The following is an 11951-nucleotide window of genomic DNA, read 5'->3' as shown; positions in this document are numbered from 1 at the left end:
GTGGGGGGGTATGACTGACTGGGTGGGGGGTATGACTGACTGGGTGGGGGGTATGACTGACTGAGGGGGTATGACTGACTGGGTGGGGGGGGTATGACTTACTGGGTGGGGGGGTATGACTGACTGGGGGGGTATGACTGACTGGGTGGGGGGGTATGTTTGACTTGGTGGGGGGGGTATGATTGACTGGGTGGGCGGGGTATGACTGACTGGGTGGGGGGTATGACTGACTGGGTGGGGGGGGTTATGACTGACTGGTTGGGGGGGTATGACTGACTGGGTGGGGGGGTATGACTGACTGGGTGGGGGGTATGACTGACTGAGGGGGTATGACTGACTGGGTGGGGGGGGGTATGACTTACTGGGTGGGGGGGTATGACTGACTGGGGGGGGGTATGACTGACTGGGTGGGGGGGAGTATGACTGACTGGGTGGGGGGGAGTATGACTGACTGGGTGGGGTGGGGGGATGACTGACTGGGTGGGATGGGGGGATGACTGGGTGGGATGGGGGGATGACTGACTGGGTGGGATGGGGGGATGACTGACTGAGTGGGGTGGGGGGATGACTGACTGGGTGGGGGGATGACTGACTGGGTGGGGTGATGACTGGGTGGGGTGGGGGGATGACTGACTGGGTGGGGTGGGGGGATGACTAACTGGGTGGGGTGGGGGGTACCTTTGGTGTCCTACACGTTCTCTCTCTTACACACACACACACACACACACACACACACACACACACACACACACACACACACACACACACACACACACACACACACACACACACACACACACCACTCTCTCTCATACATACACACACACACTCTCATACACACACACTCTGTGGAACCGGAGGGCAAGCGGGACAGGGGGGGGGAAATCCCCTGCCCCGCGCGAGCAGCCACGGGGACAGGAGCGGAGACCAAAGGGGAAGCAGGTTTGGGGGGGGGGGAACATTCCCCGCTGTCATCTCCTGCCCCACGCGAGCAGCCACGGGGACAGGAGTGGAACCGGAGGGCAAGCGGGACCGGGGAGTGGGTGGGGGGGAAATCCCCTGCCGTCATCTCCTGCCCCGCGCGAGCAGCCACGGGGACAGGAGCGGAGACTGAGGGGATGAGAAGGGAAGCGCGAGCAGGAGACAGGGACCGCGCACGCGAGGAGCAGCCATTACTTACCCCTGCAGAGAAGGGCTCCATTCCGCGTCACGACCGCGTCACGGCCAATCAGCCAGGAAAATATTTTGTTTTGTTATTTATTTATTTTTTTAAATTTGTGGGGGGGTGGGGAAGCGGAGACAGCCACGGGGACCGAGGGGAACACCCCTGCTGGCATCGGGAGCAGCCACTGGCACTGGGGGAAAGCGGGGACCGTAGGGCAACCGGGACGGGGGAACATCGCCCACTGTCATCTCCTGCCCCGCGCGAGCAGCCACAGGGACAGGAGCAGAACCGGAGGGCAAGCGGGGCAGGGGGGGGGGGGGGGGAGATGGGGGGAGAAATCCCCTGCTGTCATCTCTTGCCCGACAGGAGCGGAGACTGGAGGGGATGAGGAGGGAAGCGCGGGCAGGAGACGGAGACGGACCGCGCGCGCGAGGAGAAGCCATTACACCTGCAGAGAAGGGCTCCATTCCGCGTCACGACCAATTGGCCAATCAGCCAGGAGGATATTTTTTTTGTTATTTTTTTTTTTTTAATTTTTTTAAAATTTGCGCAGAGCAGGGGGGAAAAGTAGCTGGCCACGGGCCAATTTCCGTTCGCACCTGGCGAGTGGGCGACCGGGTTTGTCGAGCACTGGATATAGATATATATATATATATATATATATATAAGTGTAGCCAGGTCATCTTTTTCCCCCTGCGACCCCCCCGGGCACCTCCGTGGTCACGGACGCTGTCGGGTACTGCCAGCGGCAAGCGGCAGACCCGACGGCCATTCAGGAGGGTGGGGGCCGAGGAGGGAGCTCGCCGGAGTGCAGGAGATCTCCGGCGGCTCTTGCACAGGGCGCCGCCATGTTGCGCCGGTTCGCGCATGCGCAGAGAGTCCCCGGCGGCCCGAGATAGTCGCGCATGCCAGGAGAGTCGCGCGAGAGGTAGGGAGAGATTGCGGCGGCCATTAGGGGTTAGTGTAAGCACAGGGAAGGCGCGCACGCGGCCCCAATGTTATAGTAAGGGCCTCGGGACTACAATTCCCAGGAGGCATAGGGAGACAGGCACCAGGTGCCTGATAGGAGCCAATAGGGCTGCAGGACTGCCAGGAGAGCAAGTGGATACATTTGGCGGGCTTGCAGCTACGTTGTCAGTCAGAGGAAGGAGCAGTCAAGGGAAGGAGGTAGGGTACAGGAGCGAGGGACTCCCTGTACTAGGCCAGCACCCCCTTGGCCCAAGATGGCCCTGAGTCCCCCAGTAGTGTGAGTGTTGCCAGGGATAGCCCTCAGGATAGGGAACCTGTCACTTACTTTAGTTAGCAACTGGGGAACAGAAGGGAAGATAGGGACAGCTGGGGGGTTTCATAGCGGTAACCAATCCGGGGAGCCATAGCCCAGGGTCCTGTTGTAAGTTAGTGGCACGAGACAGCTGGGGGGGGTTTCATAGCGGTAACCAGTCCGGGGAGCCATAGCCCAGGGTCCGTGTTGCGAGTGGCGAGGCCACTGGGGGGGTTTCATAGCGGTAACCAATCCGGGGAGCCATAGCCCAGGGCGGCGTTGCGCGTAGTACGAGGCAACTGGGGGGGGTTCATAGCGGTAACCAGTCCGGGGATCCATGGCCCAGGGCCCGTATTATGAGTAGGGTGGGTACAAGACCTACCTATATAGGATAGGCAACCCCGAAGGCCTAGGAGAGTGACCCTTAAGCCACTTAAGGATGCTGTGCTATAGGGACGGCCTGTAGTGCAGGGTGTGTCACGTTGCTGTATCGTTAGTGAGGGACTCAGCGGATGCTGCGGTTCCAGTGAAGGAGTTCGGACCCACGTTGAGGATCACAGAGAATATCGCCAGGATAGGATCAGACGGATTCATCACGCGTCTGACCCTTTGTGAAGCATTGCTGACCCGAGCACCGGAGTGCTCGGCAGGTATCTACAGTTCTAAGTGCACCACCGGGCCCTTAGCTTAATAGTGACTGCGCAGTCACCCATTGATTCTCTGCAAGAGTGCGGGACATTGGGTGGGGTTCTTTGGACACTGGGTGGGATCACCTAGTGTTGGGGAATCGTCCTGCGAGACGTCACGGTTAGTGTCTCCTCCTGAGAGGGACACAGGTTATATTATGAATGTGATGTGTCGTATTACATGTTAGTAAAGTCCTTAGTTATTATACCCCATTGTGTATGTGATCATTGAGTTTGTCCTGCGAGGATCCACTCCCTCTCTGGTGGGAGCCATCGCAGGTGGAGGCGCTGCACCTATTGAGTAAGTGGTTACCCCTAGTATAATTGCCCCAGGTTCCCAGAGGCGGAAGCTCAGCCCTCCTGTGAGCCTACAGGTATACGCACCACACCGGTAACACTGCATGTTCTACTCACCCACACTATATATGCGATTGGGTGGGGTGGAATACCCGTTACATATATATATATATATATATACATATCCTATTTATACTGAGGAATACCTTGTTTACACTTTGAATTTGATCTCAAGATTGCTTAAATCACCAGTACAGGGACACCGCTCCCGTTTGATTCGCCACAGTGGTATCATAAAACTGCTACACACGGAGTAGCGACTCACTTTAATGTTTACATAAAACCTACTCCTAGACAACCAGCACCAGGATCTAACCTTTCACCCAGGTCAGGTTTTGGGATGGTTTATAACAAGTAAGAGGACACTATCCCTGTGTTCTGAGTAAATGTTGGGCAGTTTTCCACGAGAAATTCGGCGGACTGCTTATATCACAGCAGCAGCATAGAAACGCTGACTCAAGCAAACAGCTATACTCACACAGACACACGGTTCAGGGAACCAGAATCACCATACCGCTACAATCTGTGTATATCCACTGCCAGAACATTTACCGATTCAGGGACACCTGTATCAACTACTACATACCCAGGCTAAACAGAAAAGGCAATGTAACAGTCTGCTTTGGACAAAGTTAACATACAAACATTAACATACTGTCTACAAGCACGGGGCATGAATAGTTATTGCTGTACAGATTAGACCGTGTCAGCAGACTAATTTACAGCCAACACTGTGGGGAAAAGTGTATGTGAAGACCATCAGACATACAGCTAGGAACGTACCTTATATAACAGCCACGGCTGAGAGGTTCCCGGATTTACCCGCTACATTGATAACTGGCTACAAAAAGATAATCATAAGACTGCTCCATTTAGAGCAGCAGTCAAAGATACTTTTCATGGTTTACCTATTCAACGACACCGAGCCCTAAGATCTCAAACCCACACACACGGTTTAGGTCTCGGATTTGCCCTCAGCATATTATCCAAAAGGACATTAGCACGTTTCATTAATTTTTCTCGTAGGGCATTTCTCTGTTACAAGTCACTAACTAGACTGCCATGATCATAACAGCGGAAGAGAAACGCTGATTCAGACAACAATTGAGTAACTAGGCTAGAGACACAGCCAACACTATGCGCATTAGTCCATGCGAGAACTGTAAGAAACATACTATAGCCAGAGACTTACCTTTAAAATAAACAGCCACGGCTGACAGGCTCACTAGACAATACAACCAACAAGCGCTTAATAGCTCTGGCTTTACATAGGCAAGAAGAGATCACTTACTTGTCTCCGATATACCCCTAAGGATATAACTTCACAATCATCAAGGGGATATGAGCCACACACCCTGTTGATACCCTGCGCCCAACAACAACAATTAACTATTTTATCGCTCACATGGGACTGAGAGCTCTAGCCCACGGTCAGTAACCATACACTCCAGCTTCTATGTAGGACACAGTAACAGGTTAACACCTCAATTATTCGAGTATACAGTCATACACCTGAATAAAGGCACAGTGCCACTAGCAGCTTGAATAAGGAGCAGCAGATACTGTCCACACACAAGGGACTATCATTGCGATAACTGTTTGGAACATCTGCCATTAATATCACTTTGATGTTCAAGGACATCACTACCCCTATCACTCTCCACTAAGCTACACCACAGCTTTTAAATATACTTTCCTAAGTGGTATCTGGAATACAATACAATCCCTATGTACACTTAGCTCAGGTAGGGGCTACAAATAGCTATCTCCCACCAACACTAGCAGAGACATCTGCACAGGAGGGAACAAGGGGGCACCAGTAGAAGCACATATACCGCCAACACTCTAGTGCCTCATCAACTCTGGACCAAACAGTATCAACACAGTTAGGATATATATATACATTTTGATTAATATGTAGCTGGACACATTCAGGATATTTAACATCCCGAGAAATAGAGGATATTCATACTTTCAGAACTATTGAAGGTTTGATACAGTCTTTGATCTAAACACTTCAAAGGCTCTACGAATAGTATTCTTAACATATACACAGACTAGTGTCCAGAATGGGTGTTTTCAAGATCATTTAGAGATCATTTGGAGAGTGAACATTACAAGGAGCAGACCTCTGCATCAATCCCTAGTTCCAGCAGACGGCAGAGACGTGTGGCGAGGAGTAAGCGGCGGCGAATAGCTCCACCCAGCGAGTGACGTCATTTCGGACGGAAAATCTCGCGAGGGTTGGCCTGCAGAGACGCCTAGCCTGAGAGTGATCGGAGGAGGCGCCGGCGGTCATTATAGAAGCACCACGCGCCTAGGAACAGCTGAAACCGGACTGCACCTCTTGTTACCACTGCCTGAATACTCTGGATTGTTGTAAGTAGGATTCCGGTTTTTACCCACCGGATCCTAGACCTGCTCCATAGTTCACTGCCATTTTTTAGTAATTGTTCTAATAAATCTCTGTTTATTGTCAGCCTTTCTGTCAGTGTTGTTAGTGGTGTATGTCTTGTGTGTGTGAGTTACATGTTTCTTATATGCAGTGTCATGCTATGATTTCTCTCTTTATCTTCCCTGCATTATATACCACGATTGCTGCTGTGGAGTCTGCTGTCTAACAACCGGATTACCATCACTGGACACTGCAGCACATCTTTGGACTTATTTTCGTTTTTGGACATTTGAGGCGCCGGTCTGTATTGTTTTCTCACAGACTAGTGTCCACCACAGGACTCTGTACATGTTGATTTGGAGTTTTTTCTGCCCATTTAAGTACAATCCTATACTAAGTCAATAGACACAATTGTTGTCATTTGAATCTGATTCCCTGTTTGATTATATCATAAGAATATCTTGCATTAATGATTTGCAATAAGCATTTAAAAATGACGTTTCATAGATGCCTCCTTGCTGGGGACTGCATTCTGTTATTGCTATTGACCCTATTGCTGTCTCTGTTGCTGTTCTCTATATGTTATATTCTTTTATCAATCGCTGTCTTTATAGTCATGTTAGATACAATATTTTGCTCACCTGTATGGATCATAATGCTATTAGAGCTGATTAGATTAGCATATTGAATTGTTTAATTGTTTAATTTATGCATGTGAAGGGGTATATAAGGGTTACATGTATACCATTATACACACTCCTGACGAAGCCGGATACAGTTCCTTTCAATTGGGCGAAACGCGTTGAGTGGACCTTTCTGATCTTGGAGGCGATCCGTAGTTCACCAGCCCTGCAGCCGTGACGTCACATGCTCCGACGGGCGCAAAGAAAGAAGCTCCAGTCTCGGACTACGAGCGGTGGAAGCTTGAAAAACTCAGGGGAGGTGGTGAGCAGTGCGGCGAACCTTCAATTTCACTAACTAAGTGATATATGCTTGTTTTATATTTGCACATTGTAAGTGCGCATTTTATACCTTTTTTACATAAAGAATTTAATAGCCTGATCGCACTATGTAGCTTTTTCTCATCCTCCACATATTTCATCTCATCGTTGACTGAGCCTTTGAGAGGGGATCCTGACTACATACATTCCATATGGGTAGCAGCCCTTCTTGCAAACGGCTTTTTATCCACTGATATCTTGTGAGTAGACAAGACATACGATCCAAGAAACCATCACGTGCTTTATTAATTCTTTTTCCGTACATCTACACTTATTTGTGTGTTCTCTTGTCTCTTCTTCCCTTACATGCTCCCCCTGGATTGTTTGAGAATAGACACAATAACACCATTAAACTTAGTGGACTGTCAATCTTAATATTGTTTACTATTTACATGTTATTAAAGTTGTTTTTAACCTTTGTTCGCAGTTTTGTATGGACCATCTAAGAATTAACTATACATAAATATTCTGGTCTGTAGTGCACCTATTAAAGGGATTCTTTGTGTGAACTTTTTAAGGTTACAACTTAAAAACCTCTCTGTTTTTTCCAATCATTGGGAATAAATTCCTAGTTAGAATTATAGTGATATTTATATATGTTTTATGATTATTTATTAAATATTTCTATTATTGGTTGATTCTCCCTCTGTAGTTGTGTGAGATTCAGTCATAAACTACAGTCAGTTCTGTGTCACTGGAAGCATATATTTAATATATTTTTTATAAATGAGTTTATGTTTTTAATCATTAATATACATTTGTATAATTTATTATGTATTTTATTCCTTAATGTGCTATTTATTGAGTATGTTAGGATTCCTAGTTAGAGGTCCTAGATATAGTCTTTTTTGTATATGTAGCCAGGACTGGTTCTTGGCTACCAATCTGCCCTCACTGGCAGTAAGCCCTGGTAAGAGCAGGCCTGCCAATATTTATCATGGGGTTTCCCCACTCCCAACTGTGCCCTTGAGTGACAGGGGGAGGAGATAGAACCAGGCCTGTGTTGCCCAATCCTGGGTCAGACCTGGTGCCCTCCTCCTGGCTGTTCTTAAGGGGAGTGCCGCCCAAATTTAGGCAGTACCTCTCCCCACTTGACAGAGGCAGGTCACACAGCAGAGTGCCTGAGCATTGGGTCTTCTCTGTTCCTCTTCCCCTTGGGGGAGAGTGAGTGAACCGTCCCTCTGCCTCTGCTCGAGGGTCAGGGAAGAGTAAGGACAGCTGTGGGGGCCCTTTAGCTGTAGTAGATGTCCAGGGACCAACCTACAGCTGGATAGACCACCAGAGACTACATAGGGTAGAGGCCTGCTGTAACTGCATTGTACTGAACAGAATAAAGCCGTTCGTGTTTCATATACCTCCTGCCTGATGTGTGATCTTACTGGGGAAGTAGACTTTACTACAGCCTAAACCTAAATATAGGGGTTCTAATAAAATTAGGTTTGTAAGTACTTTCAATCAGCAGTGGTCCGACCTGAGCGACATTTTACAAAGACATTGGAAAATTCTAATGATGGATAAAAATCTTAAAAATTCTTTAGGTGAACATGTCAGCTTGACTAGCCATAGGTCACCAATCGTACGTGACAAGCTAGTACATAGTCACTATTTCCCTCAGGTCGGTAATACTTTTCTCTCAAGCTTTGCTAAAAAGGGAATTTTTAAATGTGGAGATTGCTCTGTTTGCAAATTTATGCGACAAACATATTGTTTTTCCAATTCGTTAGGTAAGGGCGTACTATCTCTCCGGCCCTTGTGGTCTTGTCTATATTGGCATGACCACAAGGGAAGTGTGATTTAGAGTTTTGGAACACAGTCACAACATTAAAAATGCACATTGCGTCCTAGATTAGTTTATAAGAAATTACAACAGTGGCCAGACATTTTATTCAACAACATGGGTCGAATCCCGCTGTCCTGCTCTGTGTTTGACTTCGACAGGGGCTCTCTTGGTATTTGTGGTGGCGACCTGGAGAAGGCCCTGTTGAAGCGTGAATGCAGGTGGATAGTGCATTTTGGGACTATGGTTCCCCAGGGCATAAATGATTATTTAGGTTTTGCTATGTTTCTGTAAATATTTTTAGTGCAATGTCTCATTATTTCTCTCTCCCCTCCTCCCTCTGTTTTCTGATTATTTATATTTTTAATAGAGCCTTTTTTCACGAAACAAGATATGACTTTAAGGGTAAAAGGGGGACGATAGACAGCACTCTGACGATGTTAAATAATGCAATTGCAGGGTGCACGGAACCAAAGGGGACCCTTATTCCCCTGTATAATACTAACAAATCTACGTAAGTACCAGCACTCACTGTCTAATAGCTAAATGATGAAAACAGTTGTAATGCAGAATAAACATTTAATAATAAAACAAACCAGAAATAAATCAAATGTGTTTGCAGAAACCAGTATCACAAATGGGCATGTCACAAAGTGAGGGGTGGGGGGGGGGGGGAAAGGGGAAAAAAACATGAAACACAAGGAATATCCACAAAAAATGGAGAACGGCAAGTATGCTAGGGGGGCAACGTTTCGAGGGACTACCTCTTCATCTGGCCTATTCCCCCTGGTCCAAAAGGTCCCAGAGGTATTTCCCTAAGCCTCCCTTCCCCTATAACTGGTCAAATCAGGCACCCCTGAAAATAGATAGCAAACATACAGTGTAGGCTAAATACAGCTAAACAGCTAATAGCAGGGAAGCAAGAATCCACTACAGTCAATGCCAGTAGTTCAAGTACTACAAGAAACTGTGTGCAATGGTACAGTCAAGGTTGAACACAGCCTGCAAGAAAGCAGCTTGCAAAGAAGCACCAGGAGTCCACAACAGTCAATAGCAATAGCAAATGCAGACAGTAATCAAACCCTGTATGAAGACAGTAATCAAACCCTGTGGTCTGCTCCTTGTGCTCGTGTGGAGTGCGACTACTGCGGCACCTGGTTTCCAGCAAAATTGGATATGTCACATATAATATACTGTAACAACGTCCTGGGTGCATCCTGAATAACTTACAGATGTCTATCTGCATCCTGTGCTATTTGACTTCTTCTGATGTGATCCAACAATGGCTTTATTGTCACCAGAATAAGTTTTGCTGTTTTCGTGGGAACATATGTCATGCCGTTGGAGTATGATGATGCCAGATGTAGCAAAGTGCTGAATCTCTCTTTTTGTAAGACATAAATTATAAAAAATCTTTATCGGATATGATGACAATACCTGTTTTGCAGTAATACAGGACATGATATATATGCTATTATAATGTCTAGGATGCTTCTTGACTAACTTTGAGATGTCCCTCTGCATTCTGTGCTGTTTGTTTACTTTTACTGTGACACTACATGGCCCGATTGGCTAATAGAATGAGCTTCCCCGTTACATTGAGTATGGATGTTGTGCTGACGGTCTGTGGCGATGCCAGACGTACCACAGTGTTGGCTACTTGTGCAATATTGCATGAAGTTATCCATAATTTCATCATAAGGTGTTTCTAAGATGATGATTAGCTAACTGTGTGCGGAATATACCTGTGTCTTGTCAACTTGCAGTATGCTGCCTCACTTATTTCTGCCTATGTTGGATGCGATCTATAATCCATTTTATTGGCTACTAAGACTAGCATTGGGTTGCTATACAAACGAATGCCATGATGTTGATACGTGTTGACGTCGGCAGTTATGGAGGCTGGATTCATCTGCATGATCTGGACTGTGAAGGAAATCAGCTGTTCTAATTAACTTTAAAAGCTTCGTTTTTGGCGCAAATTTTTTCTAATGAATATCGGCTATAAAAGTCTGCTTGTTCCTGTCCTGCAACCACTCCCAGAAGAAGACTGCCGTCGAAACGCGTTGGAGTGGGAGCTTAGCTGGGGGACCCCTCTCTTCTCCCCCTGTGTTGGGTGCTGTGTACCACACTTACCACCTACACTAAATGGTGATGTATCATGGACTTAGTTTTATACATGGACTTTAATATGGACTGACCTATTTGAACTATTATTGATACCTTGCCTCAGGATTTAAATTTTTTGGACATTGAGCATTCAACTTTTTGCTACTATGATCTGCATTTATACTTTCAGTATATTAATACTGTTTTTCCTGTGTGCTTTAGGCATATCACACTATCCTCTGTATGTCTTGTATCTTTCTCCAATTGATATGTATGCTTGAGTGACAACTGCTATTATGTTATTTCATATGTAGCCTGCTTACTATCATTATAGGGGAGGAATTGTGAACTACAGATTTAACCTTCTTTTCTGTGTTCATTTCTAGGTCAGTACTACCACTTTAGTATAATCCAGCGTTTATTACTTAGTCCTCCTTTGGTCCCTTGAGGAGTTAGTTTGGAGTCCCCCTCCATTTTTATTCTTTCTCCCTTGTTTTTATATATCTATTAAACTTGTTGTTTCTTTGGTACACCTGTGTGCTCCCATAGGGAATCTTTTTTGTTGCTTTGATATTGTATTGTATGTCTTTATTTATATAGCGCCATTAATGTACATAGCGCTTCGCAGCAGTAATACATGTGGTAATCCAATAAATAACAGATAATATTAATAACAGATCATGGGAATAAGTGCTTTAGACATTAAGGAAGAGGAGTCCCTGCTCCGAGGAGCTTACAGTCTAATTGGTAGGTAGGGAGAACGTACAGAGACATTAGGAGGGAGTTCTGGTAAGTGCATCTGCGGGGGGCCAAGCTTTATGTGCCATGTGTTCAGAATATTCACAGTGCTATTCATATGCTTCTTTAAGCAAGTGTGTCTTAAGGTGGGTCTTAAAGGTGGATAGAGAGGGTGCTAGTCGGGTACTGAGGGGAAGGGCATTCCAGAGGTGAGGGGCAGTCAATGAAAAAGGTTTAAGGCGGGAGAGGGCTTTAGATACAAAGGGGGTAGAAAGAAGACATCCTTGAGAAGAACGCAAGAGTCTGGATGGTGCATAACGAGAAATTAGGGCTGAGATGTAAGGAGGGGCAGAAGAGTGTAAAGCTTTAAAAGTGAGGAGAAGAATGATGACGGAGCTCCCGGCGGCCATATGATCCCTTTTTAATTGTTAACAGCTGCATCTAATTGTCTGCACAGGTTGG

This window comes from Ascaphus truei, chromosome 1, assembly GCF_040206685.1.
Source record: "Ascaphus truei isolate aAscTru1 chromosome 1, aAscTru1.hap1, whole genome shotgun sequence".
Taxonomy (NCBI): Eukaryota; Metazoa; Chordata; class Amphibia; order Anura; family Ascaphidae; genus Ascaphus; species Ascaphus truei.
This window is presented reverse-complemented; position numbering follows the sequence as displayed.